The sequence below is a fragment of the Pseudophryne corroboree genome, chromosome 7, assembly GCF_028390025.1.
Source record: "Pseudophryne corroboree isolate aPseCor3 chromosome 7, aPseCor3.hap2, whole genome shotgun sequence".
NCBI classification, from domain to species: Eukaryota; Metazoa; Chordata; class Amphibia; order Anura; family Myobatrachidae; genus Pseudophryne; species Pseudophryne corroboree.
Genome location: NC_086450.1, coordinates 41,230,179 through 41,253,438, shown reverse-complemented (window position 1 = coordinate 41,253,438; position 23,260 = coordinate 41,230,179).

Here is a 23,260-nt window from a genome sequence, read left to right as displayed (position 1 = left end):
GTCCAAGCCATACTATTACCTATCAGCTCCCCCACCATTGCCAGTAGTTGCAGCGGTGAGGTGCACCCAGCTCCTTCTCAGCGCACCTCATGCAATACATTACATCCCTGGCCGGACAGCGCTGTAGCTGCTGAACCGCAAGCCCCGCCCCCTCCCTGGTCCCCCTCTCTGGCCGCAGCTCTGCCTGTCACCATAGGCAGGGCCGGTGCATGCTTTATAGGCACCCTAGGCAAAGCTACACAATACTGCCCCTGCATTTCCCAAAACCCTCCCCTCAGCTGCTCACATACACACTTGACTTTTCAAATTATTATTGGTTTAAGTACAAAACACATTTTTATTCATGTACCCGCATATTTTCACATGGCAGTCAATGTTTTTAGGACAGTGTCGGCTGCAAAGCGGTGTGGAGAGCAGTGTGTCAATGGTGCTATTTCCACTCACCTTGCGCACGCTGCGCGTTGAGGTGCAGTGGTAGGGAAACTCCCGCACAAAGAACTGGTAGAACAGCTAGTATGTATCTCTCTCTCTCGCTCTCTCTCTACACATATATATATATATATATTATATCATCTTATTATTTATTTTTTAATTAGTTAATTGGTATAAGCCATTTTGTCCACAATATATTTCTGAAATAAAATCATAAAGTGAAATTCAATAGATGATCCTACGGGATCCTAGCGGTGTATATGCCGACGCCAGAATCCCGAGGCACGCTATAAACCCGGCATCAAAATACTGACAGCTATAATCACGATCCTTCGTCCAGCGGGACACGCTTGCGTTTTGCTGCAGGGGGTGGAAGGATAGGTTTAGTTATTAGAAGGAGGTTTGGGGTTAGAGTGCAGGGACGAGAAGAGCATGGTTAGGTACTGGGGAGGCGGGGTTAGGTTCAGGCACTTAGAAGGAGGGAGTTAGGGTTAGGCAGCGGCAAAGGTAGGGTTAGGGATAGGTAGCGGTGAAGGGAGTTTAGAGTTGGGCAGTGGCGATGGTAGGGTTAGGGATAGGCAGCAGGGAAGGGAGTTTAGAGTTGGGCAGTGGCGATGGTAGGGTTAGGGATAGGCAGCAGGGAAGGGAGTTTAGAGTTGGGCAGTGGCGATGGTAGGGTTAGGGATAGGCAGCAGGGAAGGGAGTTTAGAGTTGGGCAGTGGCGATGGTAGGGTTAGGGATAGGCAGCGGTGAAGGGAGTTTAGAGTTGGGCAGTGGCGAAGGTAGGGTTAGGGATAGGCAGCGGTAAAGGGAGTTTAGAGTTGGGCAGTGGCGAAGGTAGGGTTAGGGATAGGCAGCGGGGAAGGGAGTTTAGAGTTGGGCAGTGGCGATGGTAGGGTTAGGGATAGGCAGTGGTGAAGGGAGTTTAGAGTTGGGCAGTGGCGAAGGTAGGGTTAGGGATAGGCAGCGGGGAAGGGAGGGTTAGGGTTAGACACCGCCAGGGAGGGTTATGGTAGGGGGAAAGGGAGGGTTAGGGTACTTTCCAGGGGGCTTTCAGGATTCTGATGGTCGGATGCCGCTGTCGGTATTCTGACCGCCAACATCCCGGCCATTGGGATAACATACTGAACCTAATCCTACAACTCTTCAGGTACAGTTTAAAGATGTTGTGGGGTTCATGTAGTGACAGACACAATGTCCAATTTATTTAATGCCTGTATTTACAAATAGACGTATCTGCACATATCAAGTGCTATTCATGGAGGGGTAGAATGAGGGAGGCAACGATCGTTTCACAGAAGGTGCCAATAGGGCATCCAGCCGTCGTCCTCCTTGTACTGTCCTGCCGTGCGGAATCCCAATCGCAGGGGAAGGGGGTAGGGGGGAGCGGGTTACAAGCAGGAGCAGAATCGCAGGAGGTGGGGGGGAGTGGATTACAAGCAGGAGCAGAATCGCGGGAGGTGGGGGGGAGCGGGTTACAAGCAGGAGCAGAATCGTGGGAGGTGGGGGGGGAGCGGGTTACAAGCAGGAGCAGAATCGCAGGAGGTGGGGGGAGAGCGGGTTACAAGCAGGAGCAGAATCGCGGGAGGTGGGGGGGAGCGGGTTACAAGCAGGAGCAGAATCGTGGGAGGTGGGGGGGGAGCGGGTTACAAGCAGGAGCAGAATCGTGGGAGGTGGGGGGGAGCGGGTTACAAGCAGGAGCAGAATCGTGGGGGGAGCGGGTTACAAGCAGGAGCAGAATCGCGGGAGGTGGGGGAGAGCGGGTTACAAGCAGGAGCAGAATCGTGGGAGGTGGGGGGAGCGGGTTACAAGCAGGAGCAGAATCGCGTGGTGAAAGCGGGTGACAACAAGCGGCATGCAGCGGGAGCCCAATCATGGAGGGGTGAGCAGGTAACATAAGGGAGCTCAATCGCGCGAGGGAAGGGGGGGGGGGGGGGTAACATGATGCGGTGCGCGGCACGGGAGCCCAATCACGGAGGGAGGAGTGGGTAATATACGGGAGTTGGAGTCCAGGAGCTCAATCGCGTGCTGGTGTACAACATGCGGTAGGTGCTGTCACAGCGCGGGGCGGCAATATGCCGAGTGCTATCGCGGAGGTGGGCGACAGCATTGCAGAGAGAGCATAGGAATGATTGGAACAGTCACTCAGCGTTTACGATACATTTGATTCACTCACATTATACACAGACTCAGTGGCGGCTGGGCGGCAACGACATCCCTGGCTCTGGCTGCTTCTTGTCTTTTAAAGAAAAGGAGGAGCTTGGTTGACTGACCTGAGGCAAGACAGAGTATAATAAAGACAGCAGCCATTCATTGCCAGTGTGTAGTGCCGCCCTCCAGTGGCCGCCGCCCATAGGCTGCTGCCTAAAGCTGCCTAATGGTGGCGCCGGCCCTGTGTATAGGGATGTATAGGGACGGTGCAGCCACAAAAATGTAGATGACTTCTGATACAGGCGGAGGTCTGCAGTACTCAGACTCAGCATTTGCGGTCCCACATTGTAATGCTCTAAGCTTAGACATGAATTTAGCAGGAGAGTGGTACTGAGATTAATGAATATATTGAGGTAAATTTACTAAGATGAGAGTTCTATTTAAAATGGGATGTTGCCCATAGCAACCAATGAGATTCTACTTCTCATTTATCTAGCACCTTCTAGAAGATAATACCTGGAATCTGATTGGTTGTTATGGGCAACATCACATCTTATATAGAACTCCCATCTAAGTAAATTTACCCCACTATGTTGACTCTTCGGTAATACTGCTAGTGCCCACTAGTGATTATAATGGTACTGGTATGCCTATTATAATGCAGGGACTTACTGTTGCACTTAGGGTATATCACAGGACAGATAAATGTATGATGGCACAAATCATGTGGACGTCCCAGTCACTGCCTCGCACTTACATGCACCCAGCCAGTACTTACACCAAGGGTGACATGTAATAGGATGCAATTTTTTGTAAGATTCCAAAATCACCCCCTATTGCATGTTTTGAAAGCGTTATTTTTTGGTCGAAATCCCAAATGTAATAGGATGCAAATTCGGGAGTGAAACATGCAATGTCATGCGATTTGTCGCAATATTATGACCCGGTAATGTGCGCTTTTCTGACCAACCAGAATGCGATTTACAACACCACCATTACACACAAGCAAAGAACCCCACCTATTGGCCGAGCTAAGTCCCCTGGAATCTGCATCACACACCCTATATGAAGGGCTCCGGCGCCATTTTGCCCTTTGTAAGGCAGGGAGGAGTGTAAGATGGAGAGGAGAGTGACCAAGAGAGGCAGCATGGTGGCAAGGAGGGGGAGTGGCTGGGAGGAGTCACGAGGAGCAGGCTAAGGCTCAGCATGAGGAGCAGGAGGAGGCTGGTGCTGGAAGCAGGCAAACTGACACTGATGAGGAAGATTTTGAGAGGGAGCAGGAGGAAGAGCTGGAGGAGCCTCTCCTTAGGGACGTCGACTGGCAGGAGGAGGAGGGTGACGGGGGCCAGTTTGAGGAGGAGGAGGAGGCCGCAGAGGAGGGTGAAGAGGAGGAGGAGGAGGAGGGTGAGGAAGGCCCTATGCCAGGGCGTACTCCCAGTGGTCGCCATGTGCATTTCTCCTATGAGGAAAACTGTGCCCTAGTCAGGGCAATGGTGCCAGTTTTTAATAGGCTTCTGGGGAAGGATAACCACCGCACTAATATGATACGTAAGCGCAAAATGTGGGAGGACATTACAGACGCAGTTAATCCAGTTAGCATTTTTTTTTTTAAAGTAATTTTATTCATGGGATCACAAAATACAAACAGATACCAACGGATAGTGGTTTCAGCAAGTTACGTTACAGATATAGCACAACAGTTGGCAATTATAAAGATAACTGAAAAAAAACAGAGACCCATTTTTGACCAAGAAAGCGGGTGGTATAAAATAGAAAAAAGACCAGTCAGGAGCGTAGCTAACCGATGGATAGTAAAGAGTTAGAGTAGAAAAGGATCAAGAAGAAAAAAAGACAGAGAAGAAGAGACAAAAGAAAAGGAGTGGACAGAATAGAATAGAATAGAGTCCCCGGGAGGGTCTCCTCAAATATGATATAGGGTATTACAGATTAAAGGGTGAAGGGGCATGCTGAGCGGCCAGCCATGGACTCCAAATTTTCTCAAATGACTTAGGGGAGCAATTTATGATGCTAGTCATATAGTCCATGCGGTAAACGTACCAGATACGGGCAACTATAGATTGCATGGAAGGCGGGATAGGGTTTTTCCAATCTGCAGCTAGTTGACATGTAGTTGCGGAGACTATATGACGTAACAATTTATTTTGAAATTTTGTTAGTGTTGGTAAGTTTAGGGTCAGAAGGAATAGAGATCTGCAACAAACTAGATATAAACTTAATCACTTCCCTCCACATATGCACTATTTTAGGACATGACCACCATATGTGTAGGAAAGAGCCCTCTGCGCCACATCCTCTCCAACATCTATCCGACGTATCCGGGTACATTTTGCTCAAGCGAGATGGTACGTAATACCATCTATATAATAATTTATAGACATTCTCTTTGATTCTAACGCAGATGGAGCTAGACGCCGCGTTGCCCCATGCCTCAGACCATTCCTCGTTGTCTAAAGTCGAGCCTAGGTTCGTTTCCCATGCTCTCTCATGGGGATCGCGCTGAGAGGGAGTATCCCCAGTGAGAGTAGAATATATGAGGGAGATTAAGCCTTTGGTTGAGTGACGTCTGAAACATATAGTCTCAAACGTGGTCAGGGGTCTTCTGGAAAGGACGCGGCCCATTGAGGAATGAAAATGTCTAAGTTGTAAAAATTTATAAAAATACCTAGAGGGAATATCAATAGTTTCTTGAACCTGAGAAAACTGTGTAAAAGGTAGTATCCCTGGTAATATCATTCAGATATAAAATACCTCTATCCTGCCAGGGAGCAAACAATGATTTATTTGTACCTGGAGGAAAAGCAGGATTGTGTAATATTGGGATGACAGGGGATGGGGCCGAGGCCAAGCCATATTTCCTATTGGCAGAGTCCCAAATCGTTAGGGAACGGGAGATTACGGGATGGGATGTTATAGGTTTGGGACGACAGGATTTCGAAAGCCAGAGAAGAGAAGAGAGAGTAGAGAGACCCACCTCGGCGGCTTCTATAGATACCCAGACCCTTCTAGCCTCGGGGGTTGCACCATTGCACGCAGTGTGAGAGCTGCGTGACTAAATAATATCTCCTGAAGTCTGGGATGCCTAGGCCGCCACTAAATGTTGGGCGCTGTAAGAGTTTCAATCGAACACGGGGACGTTTATTCGCCCATATGAATTGTGACGTATGAAATTGTAAGAATTTAAACACGGATGGCGGAACAAATATCGGGAGGGTCTGAAACAGGTAAAGTATCCGAGGGAGCACGTTCATCTTCACCGAGTTTACCCTACCTATCCAGGAAATAAAGAGGCTAGACCAAGAAGACAAATCAGACTTAATTCGATCTAGAAGTCTAGGGAAATTAGCTTGGTAAAGTTGATGATGGCTATGTGTTAGAAAAATACCTAGGTATTTGATCTTTTGTTTGTGCCATTGAAATGGGAAGGAATTTTCTAAGGAGAGCTTAGTCGGGCCGGGGATATAAAAATTCAATACTTCAGTCTTACTCGTATTAAGTTTATAACCTGAATATTTAGAGTAGAGGTCTATCTCAGAGAGGAGCGGCTGTAACGACTGAGATGGCGATCCCAGAGATATTAGGACATCGTCAGCGTATAACGCAATTTTATGTTCAGAAGGGCCAACCCGCACTCCAGCTATATCTATATTAGCTCGGATCCTTGCTGTCAGCGGTTCCATAACCAGGGCAAATAGCAACGGGGAGAGCGGGCATCCCTGTCTGGTGCCGTTGGTGATGTTGAACGCGGAAGAGGTGAGGCGGTTAACAGAAACCGTGGCAGTAGGGGATCTGTAAAGCGCCGAAACACCTTCTAGGAAGTTGCCAGAAAAGCCCATCCTCCGGAATACTGAGAAAGCAAAGAGCCAGGAGATTCTGTCAAAAGCCTTCTCAGCATCCAATGCTAGCAACAACGAGGGTAGCTCCTGTTTATGGATAGAGTGAATCAAATCTATGGCTCTCCTGGTATTATCGGAGGCCTGGCGGCCAGAAATAAAGCCCACTTGATCTGGGTGTATCAGTTGCGTAAGCAGGGGAGCTAAGCGTTTGGCTAAAATTTTTGCGTAAATCTTAAGATCTACGTTCAGCAAAGAAATCGGACGATAGTTGGAACATCGTGTTGGATCCCTTTCTGGCTTCGGAATCACAATAATGTCAGCTTGTACTGTCGCTGGCACAAATGATGCTCCCTCTAGAACACTATTAAAGAGCGAGGTAAGGTATGGGGCCAGTTCCGTATGGAATGTTTTATAATACTGAGCAGTAAAGCCATCTGGACCAGGGGCAGCTGACGACCGCATAGATTTGATAGCAGCAACCGTCTCTTCCAGCGATATATACGCATTGAGAAGAGAAATCTGTTGCTCCGTCAAACTCGGCAGGGGGGCACCCAACAAGTACGAACGCGCTCCCTCAGAACCATCGGAGGGAAGAGGGGGGGCAGGGAGATTATATAAGGAGCTATAATAGGCCCGAAATTCCTCCACCATCAATTTAGGATCATAAGTGAGTGCGTCTAATGTAGAAGAATGTAGTTTTTCTAGCAGCCCCATAGCTCGCTTACTTCTTAGCTTATTAGCTAAGAGACTATCTATTTTATCCGCTTTATCGTAAAATTTCTGACGGAGCTTCTGTAGTATAGTTGCCGCTCTCCGCGATAAAAGGGTGTATAACTGACCTCTGAGGTTATTTATCTGGGAAAGTAGGTAGTCGCACGGGGCAATTTTATGTTGGGCTAAAAGCGCAGAAATGTTAGATTCCAATGAGGAAACTTCCTGTGCTGCTTTCTTACGTATGGCTGAGGCCTTAGATATAAAGTGGCTGCGAATAGTGGCTTTATGTGCTTCCCAAACTAGGCTAGGAGAGACTTCTGGGGAGGCGTTTTCCTCAAAGAAAAATGTCAGGTTCAATTTGGTGTCTGAAAGGGTGGAGGGATGCAAAAGAAGAGTGTCATCAAGACGCCATTTACGGGATTTATTAGGGGTTCCATAAAAGTCTACTAGGATATACAACCCTGCATGATCCGTCCATGAACAGGGAGTGATGCCTGAATCAGATATCAACGTCGAGAGTGAGTGGGATACATGTATCATATCTATTCGAGAGTAATGCTGATGAGGTGCAGAGAAGTGGGTATAGTCTCTGGCATTGGAGTGTTTAAGACGCCAGGTGTCTCGTAAATCAAGCTGCGTGAGGGAGGATGTCAATGTGAGGGCAGCATCAGATGGGAATGCATCCTTCTTAGTTTTAGGGGGAACAGATTTATCTAAAGAGGGATCGAGCACAGTATTAAAGTCCCCACCTAAGATAATATGGCTTTGCGCTACTCTATTAAGGCGCAAAAAGAGTGTGTGCGAAAAAAATGGGATTGCTCTTGATTAGGGGCGTATACCGACACTAGTGTTAAAGTATCAGTGTGGAGCGTACCAATCACTATTAGATACCGTCCATCAGGATCAGCTATGGTTGTAGTGTGGACAAATGGGATGTTACGGTGGATCAATATAGCTACCCCCCGTTTCTTATAGTCAGCAGAGGCAAAAAAGGTCTGGGTAAATTGCTTACCCCGAAGCTAAGAGTGTGTACCGGCGAAATGGAAAACTATATCAGCCTTCTCTCTTCGACAGGCGGACAACATCACTGTACGATTCTTGGGAGAATTAAGCCCGTTAACATTTATAGAGAACAATTTAAGCGCCATGTGATACCAAAGAACAAAAGAGGAGCAGTGGAAACCCAACCCGGGGAAGAAGGAAAAGGAAAGAAGAAAGACTGCAAAAACCAAGAATCAGAGACAGAGAAGAGAAGAAAGGGATAGAGAACCCATACGGGAGAAAACCCTGAATTATAGGGTCCCAATCAGGGACCGCTACACAAATATAAAACAACATATTTTGAAGTAGCAAATAAAGAGAGCACGGGGGGTAGTGGGAATAGCAAGCTAATGCAGGAGAAGCGGGTCCCACTGGACCGCAATAGTTGAGTCGGCTGGAGCCGAAGATACAATAATGTAACCCAAAATATGAAAAACAATAAACAAAAACGTACTGTGTCATAACCACAAAAAAATAATTATATATATATATATATATATATATATATACAGGTTGAGTATCCCATATCCATATATTCCGAAATACGGAATATTCCGAAATACGGACTTTTTTGAGTGAGAGTGAGATAGTGAAACCTTTGTTTTTTGATGTCTCAATGTACACAAACTTTGTTTAATACACAAAGTTATTAAAAATATTGTATTAAATGACCTTCAGGCTGTGTGTATAAGGTGTATATGAAACATAAATGAATTGTGTGAATGTAGACACACTTTGTTTAATGCACAAAGTTATAAAAAATATTGGCTAAAATGACCTTCAGGCTGTGTGTATAAGGTGTATATGTAACATAAATGCATTCTGTGCTTAGATTTAGGTCCCATCACCATGATATCTCACTATGGTATGCAATTATTCCAAAATACGGAAAAATCCCATATCCAAAGTACCTCTGGTCCCAAGCATTTTGGATAAGGGAGACTCAACCTGTATATATAAAGGGGGGGAGGGGGGGGGAGGGAAGGGGAACAAGGGGAGACAAGACAAACGGGATAAGCCTAGCAGAATTGCACCAGGCTAGGCTTAACATATGGTAAACATTAAAGCTTGGTGAGCCACTTCAGGGCCCACAACAGGCACTTTAAAAGATGGAAAATAATATCAAGAGTCTCCTGTCAGGAGACGCATTCCTAATGTGTTGAGAACTGTTCAAGTGTAGCCAAAAAGAGTCCGTCAAAATCAAGGAGGGTCATTGGTGTCGTTGCGATGACGAGTTATCCGTGTCCATTCAGGCGAAGGGGCCTGGGAGCGTCGTGGCCCAGAGGAAGAGGCAGACCCACCATCGGATGACGGTACAGGGAGGAGACCTAGCTTAGCCAACAGATCTTGACCTAGATTTAAGGTTTTGACGGAGTGAGTAGAATTGTTCGCTGTAACTTGTAACATGAAGGGGAATCCCAATCTATATCGTATTTGATGTTGGCGTAGTATACGAGTAACAGGCTGGAGATCCCGTCTCTTTTGAATGGTGGAGGGGGCCAGATCCTGAAAAACTTGCAATTGCATATCCCGAAAGTCGATCACTGGAGAGTCTCGTAGTGACAGCAGAATACGTTCCTTTGAACGAAAATAGTGTAGACAAACTATGACATCCCTGGGCGGCTGTGTCGGGGCCGGCTTTGCTCGGAGCGCTCTGTGGGCTCTATCACATAGACAATCAGCATCTGAAAGGTCAGGTAAGACGTGTTGAAAGAAGTCTTTCAGGAAAGACGGTAGGGCAGAGCTAAGGATTGATTCCGCCACATTGCGGATGCGCAAATTGTTGCGACGGAAGCGATACTCTTGGTCCTCTTGGCATTCTTTGAGGTCCTCAAGCTCGTCATGAAGTCTGGAGAGCTCCGAATCAAGACGCTGTTGAGAGCGACAAAGGTCATCTGTCTTCGATTCAAGAGCATCTGTACGATTACCGAGGGCCGTGAGATCAGATTTGAACTCGGCGATAGCTGCGGAGAGTTCTTGCTTAAAAGCGGACTGCACCCCTTCGAGTAGACTGGTCATAACTGCTTGGATCTGTGGGTCTATACCCGTCTCCGATGAGCAGGGAGAGGAAGGAGAATCCGTGAGCAGTGCAGGAGTTGGGGGGCCCTTAGATTTTTGTCCAAAAAAATTTGTGGGGGGCTGCGTGTTTTTCTTGTTTCTTTGCGCCATTATGGGAAAAAAGAAGAGGGGAGATGGGATATCACAAATGTAAAAAGACATAGACGGTGTTCGTCGGCTGTACGTTAAGTAGAGGAGGGAAAGGTATAAAGAAAACTATCACGGTCCAGGTAGGACAAATTGTGTTGCTAGGCCATCATCTCAGACATTGCAGAGGGGGAGATGAGGGCCAGTGTCCCTATCGCTATCCTCCTAGGGCAGTTGACAAGGACTGAGTGGCCCTGACAGCAATGGATATCAGTGGGACACCAGAGTCGGGGAGAGCAAGGAGTAGGCAGCGTCGGAGGGAGGGACGAGGGCAGGTGGTCCCACAGTCGTACCCGTTCGTCCGTACGTGAGTGTCCCCAGGAGCTGTCCAATGCAGTGGGACACCGGAGCTTGTCTCCCATCTGGTCTGCTGGCAGGCAGTGTGCTGCACCGTGAGCCTGCGGATATATACAGCTCCAAAGGGTTTCGTCTCTCCCAGGGCGGCTAGCAGACGTGTAGTGTTGTAAGCTGGGGGCCGCACTGTGGCTCCAGGGAGAGCAGGGGCTGTGTAGCACCTAAAGAGCAGCTATTCAGCATGTATATAGAGATGGATCTTGTTAGCCACCCCCAATATGGCCGCCGTCACTGAGCTCCTGTAGGTATGTTTACAACAGATAAGCCAGCCCAGGGGTTCCCTGGGTTGATGCACGCCACCAGCCCGACAAATACCTTCAGCGGGAGAGACCCGGTCAGTGCCAGCCGCTCACTCCCTCCGCGCGGCTCTCCCCGCCCCTTCCAAGATGGCCGCCGGCACCGGACGTCCACAGGCACCTTGCGGCTCCGGCCTGCGCTCGGTTCCCGGCTCCAGGGGCCCGTGCGCTCCTTCTCCAGCACTTGGTAGGGGTCCACGGGGGGGGGGGGGAGTATAATCAGCCAGGGCCGCAGCAATCCGCGCGACTCCCGCAGGTCTGAGTCGCCCGGCTGGACGGGATGTAAAATCTAGGTCCCGGCTTCTGCACAGAAGGAAGGCCGCAACCCGCAGGAACAGGAAAAACCTGCTCCCCGGCTCCGCAGCACTTCCACACGAATTGCCCTGTTTCAGGGACAATATAACAGGGCTTCGGGAGCTAAATAGACACAGATGGCTGGGTTGTAACGGGGTAAATATGAGGCTTTTACTGGGAGCTCTCCAGGGACACCTCTGCTCAGTCAGGCTGCAAGCCACGCCCCCCGCAGTTAGCATTTTCAAGCAAAAAGCGGTGAACATTACAAAAAAATTTCTTCCTCCACGACTGCTGCAATGCCGTTCTCTGCATAATTGTCTTGACCCAGGGCACTGTTATGCAGCATGCAGCAAGCCTGGACGGTCATCACTGCTTTGGGTGGTTGATAAAGTAGTTTACCTGATGACAGGTCCAAACACCTAAAACCACTTTTCTGCACCCCAAAAGTGCATTCCACAACATTGCGGGTGGCAATGTGTGCATCGTTATACCGGTGCTGTGAAGGGCCTTGTGGGTTACGCAGAGGTGTCATGAGCCACGGTAGACACCCATACCCTGAATCCCCTGCAAAACATAAGCTGTGGTTGTGAATGATTAATTACATTTGTTTTCAGGTATTTGTTACACACTAAGGTGATCCTAACAGTCAGTTATTACCACACATAAGCACAATCATTAGAGGAATGTAAGTTGACTTCATGGCACAAATAAGTGTGTTACTGACCAAATAAGCACACCATTATGGGTCAGGGGCATGCTGCATTGTTAGGCAGTAAAACAGTACTTTTTAAAGGACATATTAGGAAACACATTAAAGGATAACTTGAATGTACCTACTGAGTAGCCATCCCTCAGGCATGGTGTGCTGCTGGAAGCAATCCCAAAGGGATGAGTGACGCAGGATATAGGCACCATGACAAGACCCTGGGTAACCTGCAATCACACTGAGAATTCTAAGGTCAGCGTCACACACCACCTGCACATTGAGGGAGTGATGCCCATGTCGATTGACAAAGACATACCCCCTAACATGTGGTGCCCGAATGCCAATGAGGGTGCAGTCTATGGCCCCCAGCACATTAGGGAATGCTGAGAGCTGATAGAATGCCACCTTCAGGTCCTGCCACTCGGACTCAGAACTTGGGAATGTGATATATGTGCGCCACAGCTTCTTCAAGGCATATAACACTTGAGAGTAGAAAATGAAAATAAAAAATTGGAATATAAGAAAAATTGGAATATAAGAAAAATAATAAATAATGAAAAATAAATTAAAAAATAAATAATAAAAAATAAATAAATTGGGAAGGTGGGGAAGGGAAGGAGAATAGTGCAATTTATTTATTTTTTATTATTTATTTTTTAATTTATTTTTCATTATTTATTATTTTTCTTATATTCCAATTTTTCTTATATTCCAATTTTTTATTTTCATTTTCTACTCTCATTATTTTATTATTATTTTTTATTTTTTATTTTTATTCATTTATTTTTTATTTGTTACACATTGCATAGAACATCAGCACACACAGCGCTCGGTCTAAGATAAAATCCTAACAACTCACCTCCAAACAACCTGAGCAGCTTTATATCACAGCGCAGCCTACTATACAATTTTTTTTTCTCATATAACACTTGAGATAAATGCCTTGAGAAAGTGGCTTGTGTAACCCCCAGCGCGCAAGAGCCCACAGACTCATTCATTTTTGCAGCCCAGACACTGCACGGTTGGCAGAGCCATATGGCTCCAAATCATGTCTCACCTGCTCATATACTGTAAGCTCAAGAGGTTTGTGCGGTTCAGCCGAAACATCTCCACCACCTCTTGATCTGAGAAGGAGTCCAGGTACACCCTCGTACGGTACCTACGTGAAGCACAAAGTGGTCTGGGGACCTGGATCTGGTGCGCAGCCTGCGCCCTCCTCCTGCGCAGCTCCACCAAACGTGCAATATCACATACACACAGCTCAACTCCTGACTGCAAAAGCTCCATTGCTCAATCCCTCACAGGTGCCCTGGATGTTGTAGGGGTAGTTGTAGGGGTGTTTCTGATTAAAGTATGGCTCACCTGTGCAAAATGGAACCCTTTGTTTGTCTTACGTCCTAGAGGATGCTGGGGACTCCGTAAGGACCATGGGGATAGACGGGCTCCGCAGGAGACATGGGCACTTTAAGAAAGAACTTTAGGTATGGGTGTGCACTGGCTCCTCCCTCTATGCCCCTCCTCCAGACCTCAGTTTACTATTGTGCCCAGAGGAGACTGGGTGCATTACAGGGAGCTCTCCTGAGTTTCCTGATAAGAAAGTATATTTGTTAGGTTTTTTATTTTCAGGGAGCCTGCTGGCAACAGACTCCCTGCATCGAGGGACTGAGGGGAGAGAAGCAGACCTACTTTAATGATAGGCTCTGTTTCTTAGGCTACTAGACACCTTTAGCTCCAGAGGGAGTCGGAACACAGGTCTCACCCTGGAGTTCGTCCCGGAGCCGCGCCGCCGTCCTCCTCACAGAGCCAGAAGATAGAAGCCGGGTGAGTATGAGAAGAAAGAAGACTTCAAAGGCGGCAGAAGACTTCAGATCTTCACTGAGGTAACGCACAGCGGTAGTGCTGTGCGCCATTGCTCCCACACACCTTACACACGGCAGTCACTGTAAGGGTGCAGGGCGCAGGAGGGGGGCGCCCTGGGCAGCAATATATCCTCAATTTCTGGCAAAAAGAAGTATATACAGCTAGGCACTGTATATATATAAAGAGCCACCGCCAGGTTTTTCATTATTTCAGCGGGACCGAAGCCCGCCACTGAGGGGGCGGGGCTTCTCCCTCAGCACTCACCAGCGCCATTTTCTCCACAGCACAAACTGAGAAAAAGCTCCCCGGACTCTCCCCTGCTTACCACAGTGAAAGAGGGTTTAAAAGAAGGGGGGGGGGCACATAATTGGGTGCAAATACATGATTACAGCGCTATCTGGGATAAACATACTGTGTTTTTCCCTGGGTCATTAGCGCTGGGTGTGTGCTGGCATACTCTCTCTCTGTCTCTCCAAAGGGCCTTGTGGGGGAACTGTCTCCAGATAAGAGAATTCCCTGAATGTGTGGTGTGTCGGTACGCGTGTGTCGGCATGTCTGCGGTAGAAGGCTTTCCTAGTGAGGAGGTGGAGCAAATAAATATAGTGTCTCCGTCGGCAACACCGACACCTGACTGGGTGGATATGGGGAATGTGTTAAGTGCTAATGTAAATTTATTGCACAAAAGGTTGGACAAAGCTGAGTCCAGAAATGATGCACAGAGTCAGCTCTGCCTGCCCCTATGTCACAGGGACTCTCAGGGTCTCAAAAGCGCCCACTATCCAAAATAGTAGACACTAATACCGACACGGATTCTGACTCTAGTGTCGACTACGATGATGCAAAATTATAACAAAATTAGCTAAAAGTATTCAATATATGATTATTGAAATAAAGGAGGTTTTGCATATCACAGAGGAGAACCCCCGGTCCCTGATACGTGGGTACACAGGTATAAGGAAAAGAAACCTGAGGTAACAATTACTCCTTCTAATGAGCTGAATGAGTTATTGGAAAATGGGAATCTCCAGACAAGAAACTGCAGATTCCCAAAAGGATTCTTATGACGTATTCCTTTCCGATCAAGGACAGGATACGGTGGGAATCCTCCCCAAGGGTAGACAAAGCGTTGACACGCTTATCCAAAAAAGGTAGCACTGCCACCCCAAGATATACCCTAAGGGATCCTGCTGATCGCAAGCAGGAGGCTACATTAAAGTCCATTTACACATACTCTGGTACCTTACTCAGACCGGCGTTAGCGTCGGCTTAGGTTTGTAGTGCTATAGCAGAGTGGACTGATACCTTAATGCCAAAATTGGATACCCTGAATAGGGATACCAATTTTTGAACCCTGGGTCAGATTAAAGATGCTGTCTTACATATGATGGATGCTCAAAGAGACATTGGCCTACCGGGTTCTAAAGTCAACGCTATGTCCATTTCTGCTAGACGAGTCCTATGGACCCGGCAATGGACAGGTGATGCCGACTCAAAAAGGCATATGGAGGTTTTTACCTCATAAGGGTGAGGAATGGTTTGGGGACGGTCTCTCGGACCTGGGCCAGTATTTACTAAAAGTCCGAGTTTGGTCGATTTGTGGGTTTTTTTCTAAGTCCCAATCCGGGAATTCACTAAGCACCAATCTCGGCAGTGTCTGGTCTATTCGTAATGGTTTGAATGACAACGTTCCGAAATACGAATGAATAGACCATCGGTCAAACGCGGCTGTTATTTCATAGAATACGGGAATTCACTATTCATTCGCATTTGGGTGTTAGTCTCTGAGGGCTCAAATGCGGTCGTATTTTTTTGCGATTCGTTAAAAAAAGCGGCAAAAAAATAGACCTGCTTTTTTCAGTCGTGTTTACATGTGTTGCAAATAAAAAATCACTCACACCTGAATTAGGATGCCTATAAAAGGATGTTAGGCCCATTTCAATACACCTACACTCAGAAATGGCAGCAGGACTGTGGGCCAGTGATCTTTTGTGTGCTGTGGGATTCCTCAGACTCAGACATCAGCCTGTAAGTACCCAGGGCCAAGAAACTGAACATGGTCAGCAGGTTGCACAGGTTCCGCGGAGGCTGCGCAGGCCTCGTTTTTTTAGGGGGCGTTTAAACTTGAACGCATTGTCCGATGATAAGGTCATACAGATGTTCCGTCTAAATCGTAGCAACATTTTCCGTCTGTATGACCTTGTCAAACTGGGCCTAGACCCTGAGACAGCACGCTCTCGCCCTGTCTCAGGCCTGCACAAACTCCTGGCTGTGTTGCACTTTATGGATACTGGCAGCTTTCAGGCTGTGTCTGGGGATGTGATAGGAATCTCACAGCCCACATTTTCCAGAATCTTAACACAGGTGATGTATACCTAACAACCTCTTCTGTTTTGTGTTTGTTTTAATTTCTCGGTGGCCAGTTATGTCCTAAAATCTCAAGTTTATTGTTCTTTAAAATGTTCACACAGGTTTTGGCTGTTTTGCAGCCACACATCGAGGCCTCAATCTGCTTCCCTACCCAGGAGTCTCAGTGGCATGCCGTCAGGGTAGATTTCTATGAGCTGGCTGGCATGCCCAATGTGCTTGGAGCCATAGATTGCACACACATTCAGCTGAGACCACCTAGGGGCAGGCAGCACATATATACAAACCGCCATTTTGAACACTCCACAAATGTGCAGGTGGTTTGTGATGCAAATCTCAAAATAATGAGTGTTGTTGCTGGTTACCCTGGGGGCTGCCATGACTCCTTCATCCTCAGTCAGTCATCCCTCTTTGATAAGTTTGAGGACGGACAAATGCCAGATGGATGGCTGCTGGGTATGTAATTTGATATGTGTAGGCCTGCGTATACTTTGTACAAATACAGGTGCAGATGTATTAACCTGTAGAAGGCATAAGGAAGTGAGAAACCAGTGATCTGTGCAAGGTGTTAAAGGCACCAGCCAATCTGCTCCAATATGTAAATGAACATTTAGGATCAGATTGTCTGCTGCCTTTATTACCTTGCACATATCACTGGTTTTTCACTTCCTTATGCCTTCTACAGGTTAATACATCTGCCCCACAGTGTGTTACTTATGCGTTGCTGTATCTTCACATGAATCACGTTACTATATCTGTCTTTTAGGTGATGGAGGATATGGCTGTTTCTCTTGGCTTCTAACTCCATTGTCCCGACCTGATACCCCTGCTGAACACAATTACAATAATGCACATAAGTCCACGCGGAATGTGATAGAAAGATGTTTTGGTGTGCTGAAATCTAGGTTTCGGTGTCTGGATAAGTCTGGTGGACTTTTGTTGTATAGTCCCTCCAAGGTGACTCAAATTGTGTTCTGCTGCTGCTTTCTTCATAATATGTGTTTGCAACAACATCTGCCACATGTTGAGGAGGAGGAGGAGGAGGAAGAAAGCAGCCAGCAAGCAGAGGAATTAGAGACATCTGGTGATACTTGGAGTACTGATGTAGGGAGGCAGGTTAGGCAACAGATCATCAATAGCTATTTCTAAGGTAAGCTTGGTTTGCTTATTTCATTTGTTGTGTCTTCATAAATAGATGTTTTGCTTTTTTTGGTCAAAATCAAGTACTCAGAATGTGTCTGTCTCCTTGACACATACAAATATACCCTCGCTATATGGTCAACAAATGTTGCATGTGTATTGTGTGTCTTTTTAATATCAAAACAACAGATTATGAGTGGCATGCATTAAGTCTGGATAAGTGTTCGAAATCTTACAGTGCTAATTTCTTACAAGCCCACATCATCCATTTAGCATTTCACGTTATCATTGTGTGTAATGTCCTAATGCACCGGTTCACAAACTCGGCCCCCAGGACCACACACAGTGCATGTTTTTCTCGTAACCCAGTAGAAGCACAGGTGTATGAATTACTCACAGACATATGTAAAAAGGTTCACAGGTGGAGCTAATTATGTCACTTGTGATTCTGTGAGTAGACCTGCAAAACATGCAGTGTGGGTTCCTGATGGCCGAGTTTGAGAACCTGTGTTCCCAAAAAACTCTCCTCAACATATAATATGTTTGCCTTGAGGAATACATGTGTCCCTATGTGTGACGCAACATCATATTTAAGACTCACAAACTTACTGTAATCAGGAATAATTTATTTCCTAATGTTTGATGCTGTAAACTTGATGATGTGTAAGTAAATACACAGTTTGCCACACATATACATTATTATAAACAGATTTTTTTTTTTTAAAGTACAAATTTGTTTCAGCATCATGTGTAAAAACATGCTTAATAATTTTTAGCACACACAAACCTGTCCCAACAATACTAACATTCATTTGGACAATGTTATTTAAACAAAACAAAGGCAACATATTACAAGCTTTTTACGCCACTCAATTGTGTTAATCTTGTAATGTTGTATAGATAAGATAGCTAAGATATGTATCACTAACATTGTAATTTGGATTGTCTGCAGGCAAAGAGAATGATTGGAATCTAGAAAGAGTAATGATTAGAAAAAAATCAAGTGATCAGTTTACTTCCTACTAACATGTATGTGTGGCTCCATCTATATTTTCCTCCTCCAATACCCCCCAAAAATGAAAAAGAATAAATGTGCGTACTATTTTTAACAATTAATTTGGTGCATTTATAATTAATGATGTTTAAAAAAGGGGCAAGGAGCTAAGTGTGATATTTTGTAAAGCATCAAAAACACTTGCTAACTTTAATTATCACAAATGTCTAACTTTTTTTTTAAACGTTTTTTTTGGTGGCTGCTTGTCCTGCCCTTTGCCTTTAGCACTGTCATGTTGGCGTGCTCTGGTGGACCGTCTTGGTGGTGATGAGACTGGCGTGATATTTGGAGTAGTCGTATCAGAACTGCTGGTTGTTTGCTGTTGGTGCATGCATCTGAGTGTTTCATTCAGGTTAGTGAGGGTGGCATTGAGTTCACGTGTAGCAGCATTTTGATTGTCTACTATTCTGAATATGCTTTCATTAATCTTTTGACTGTTTTGAAAAATGCTCATATAACTTTGCTGTTGTCTGTGCTGTTCTTCCATTAGTCTGTGCTGTTCTTCCATTATGCGCTGTAAGTTGCCCATGACCTGTGTAATGTCTGTACGCATGAGTTCCATGGTATTGCCTATTCTGGTTGTTTGCTCATTTTGTCGACTCAGATTTCTTGAGATTCTTCTGAGGTGAGATGGTAGGCTTGCAAACATTTGTGTCTGCTTACGCAGGCAATCTTCATTAGTGGCCTGCTGTCTAGCCCAAATAGTCCAAAACACCTGATCAGGGCCTTGTGTTCCTGGTGTTGTTGGGCTGTGTTGTGGTGGGGGTGGTGTGCTTTGCTGTGGTGGTGTACTCACAGGTGCTGGGGGGCTCATTCCTTGCATTAATGGCTGCATTTCTAGGATGTTTGTCTCCTCCATGTCACTGTGTTGGTGTTGTTGCGGAGGGATGCTGTTCCCAGGACTCGAAGCTGAAATGTTAAACATATCTCTGTTAGCTATCCATATGGTTGTGAAATGAAAAAAAAAACACTACACATGGAACACATGTCATTCACTGTTGCTTTAAACTATTCTGCCTAGCAACATCATCACTCATAGCTTAAATACATACATATGCCTGCTTGTGGCAAATGTGTCTGGTTACTTAATTGTGAAAGCAAACACTTTCGATTTATTGTAGCTCACACATACTCCAGCATAAAAAAACATTGTAATACATAATGTGTTACCTTATAGCTTTGTTTAAACAAACATAGTAATGTTTTGGTTGGTATTTTGCAATGTTACCTTAAGCACACATGAGATTCTTTGAAAAAAAACCAACCAACATGCTTTTTTGTTGCAGCATCTTACACCCAATGTCATACTGTATGACTCAAGTGGACATACATATCTTTACTGGATGTGGACAAGGCCATTTAGTTTGGATTCCATTTCAGCTTTTACTTACTGCGGTAAGTATTTTTGTTTTGGATGTGTTTGGACTTAATGCGGTTATGACTGATTATGATTATGTTCTGACATTTTACACTTTTTTTCCAGTTTGATACTCACAATCAAGATGAGGGGAGTGTGGATGACGTCTTGGAGGTGTGTCCAAAATTTGGAGTGGGGGGACAGAACATACGGACGATAATCTTCGTGGCGGAGTAGCCTGCTGTGTTTGTGGCGGGACAGACGACCTTGCTTTCTTTTCGGCCACAGGTTTCTTGTGGTGATGTCTAACAGAAGAGCCACTTCTGCTGCTCCATACTTCTTTTGATGGACCTTTTAATGAAAGTGCAATTTTGTTATGGCCATTCCTTTACAAGCATACCCTATACTACAATGGACACTTTACCTGCTTCCGCAGCGTCATCATCATCAGATGTGTTAGGATTTAATGGCCGACGAGTAATACTGTTTTTTTCAGACACTGTATAAAAAGAGATATATTCATAAATCATGCTATTGTGTATACATCCACACATTATGCTTATAAACATTTAGACCTTTAGAAATGCTTGGTTTTTATTTTAAAAAAACATAAGGACCAGACATCCCAAAAAAATTAATTAAATATTACAAAATATGCACTATGGCAACATCAAGACAGGCAAACATGTACAGGACACTGACATAGGCCACAAGTTAAAGGAATGGTTGTTTTTTTTTAAGAAAAACACACAAATTAATTTTGTAATTTTTAAAAAAAATAATACAGATGCAATATCTAATTGGCTCTGTGATGTGGCACTCCAAATGCACATTACCACTATATGACCACACAAAAAAAACAGCAAATGTTAAGTTTTAAAAAAATGCAGTATGGTGTCACGGAACAAATACAAGCAAAAAAAAATTATTTTTAAAACTTATTAAAAAAAAAAACCCTTCAGTAAAGATGACATTACACATGTAAGTGGTTTACAAACCACTTTCCAGTACTCCAGCCTCTAACATGACAACGACTTATTTTAATTCAAAAAAACATGGATCACTTTTATATAAAACATAGTCATAATTTTTAACGGAAAAAACGCCCAAAAGGAAAACATTATTGCAGGACAAATCAGAGACACAACAAGTCCAAACTACACATGCTAAATATCTGTGTGGAAAAAAACATGACATACAATAAAGTAAGATGTTACATTGGCTTTTAGCTAACACATGACCCAAAACAATGTATTTGCAAACACACACTTGAAGATGGGAGTAATATGCTACGTCACATGACACAGATTACAAAATACAACTTATAAAAAACAAAAACACAGGCTCACCATTCTTCCTTGGCCTATCTGAATCCCGGACATGGGTTGCAGAGACAACTTCAGGAGGTATGACACTCCGCATGGGCTCCTCATACTCCAGATATCTTGCAATATAGGGCTGCCCACCACCGGTTTGCCGAGCCGACTTGGCCTCCTTGGCCATTTTGGACTTGACACAACGCTTTATGTCATAGTACCGTTTGCGGCATGTGTCCTCCGTCCGCTTGACTACCCCCTCACTATTGACAGCAGCAACTACTTTCGCCCACAACACCGTCTTCCTCCGTGTTGGCACCTTGGCGGACTCAGGCCCAAATAGCTGCCTCTGATACTTCATCAGCTCACGCACCAATGCCACATTTTCTGCAAAACTAAACTTAACATTCCGCCCAGTCTTAGTAGTGGTGCGTGGCTGCGGAGCACTCTGACTGTCACTGTCACTTGAGGCTGCTGCAGCAACCTCACCCACCTCCTCCACCTCACTAACCTCACTAACACTCACCTCCTCCACCTGACCGACCTCTTCCCCCTCACTCACACCCTCCACCTCTGAGTCACACATAATTGTGTGTCTAAACAGTTAACACAGGAAAAAAAAAGACAAACAACACACACCTCCACTACCACTACACAACTCACACACACACACACACACACACACACACACACACACACACACACACACACAAACACTGACAAGGGACTATAAAGAAAAATAACTTGGACTAAAAATGAGACAAAATCACAAAATACAAGACAACAAGAATGAAAAGACGACTTTCAAACACAATACCACACTCAGAAATCGCTACCAACACTCCTCTTCAAACCACAAAATCACCTACCTCCACAGCACAACCTCCCTCCTCCTCACCACTAACTAAACCCACGAGGTGCGGACAGTTTGGGGTATATTTATATGGTTGCGCACAGACACTCCTACCATCTGAAACACAACCAATCACGAACGGGGATGAAAATCGAAACTGAAAGTGAAAATGCGGCCGGGGGAAAAAAAAACCCTGCCGCGTTTAACTTAGTGAAAAAAACAGCAAATCCAACAAAAACACGCACGCAAACGACAATGACGGCCGTTAATGTGGCAAAAAAAAAACGACTGGCATCGACATCGGAAAACACGAAAACAATAAACTCGAATGCTTAGTAACTTTGCGTATATGGATTAAAAAAGTTGCATGAAAATGCACCCGATACAAAACGAGTTTAAACACTACACAAACCGACTCAAACACGAATATTAGTAAATATTGCCCCTGGTCTCTACAGTTACGGCAGGTAAATAAAAAATTTTGCCTTTTATTCCCTCACAGCCCAAGTAAGCGCCACATTATCAAATGCAGTCCTTTCGCTCAAATAAAAACAAGAGAGCACGAGGATCGTCCTGTCTTGCCAGAGGTAAGGGCAGAGGGAAAAAGCTGCCAACCACAGCTAGTTCCCAGGAGCAGAAGTCCTCCCCGGCCTCTACAAAATCCACCGCATGACGCTGGGGCTCCATTGAGAGAGTCCGCCCCAGTGGGGGAAGGTCTTCGACTTTTCAGCCACATCTGGGTTCACTCACAGGTGGATCCCGGGACAATAGAAATTGTCTTCCAGGGTTACAAGCTGGAATTCGAAGAGGTGCCTCCTCCTTTTTCAAATCGGCCCTACCAGCTTCTCCCCCAGAGAGGGAGATAGTTTTAAATGCATTTAAAAAAAAAATTGTGTCTTCAACAGGTGGTGGTAAAAGCTCCCCTGCTACAACAAGTGAGGGGGTATTACTCAAGTCCCGAAACCGGACGGTTCGGTCAGACCCATTTTAAAAAAAATGTAAATCCTTGAACCTATACTTAAAAGGTTCAAGTTCAAGATGGAATCCCTCAGAGCGGTCATCGCCAGCCTAGAAGGGGGGGATTTTATGGTATCCCTGGACATGAAGGATGCACACCTTTATGTTCCCATATATCCACCTCATCAGGCGTACCTGAGATTTGCGGTACAGGATTGTCATTACCAATTTCATTACCAAGGTAATGGCAGAAATGATGGTGCTCCTGCGCAGGCAGGGTGTCACATTTATCCCATACTTGGACGATCTCCT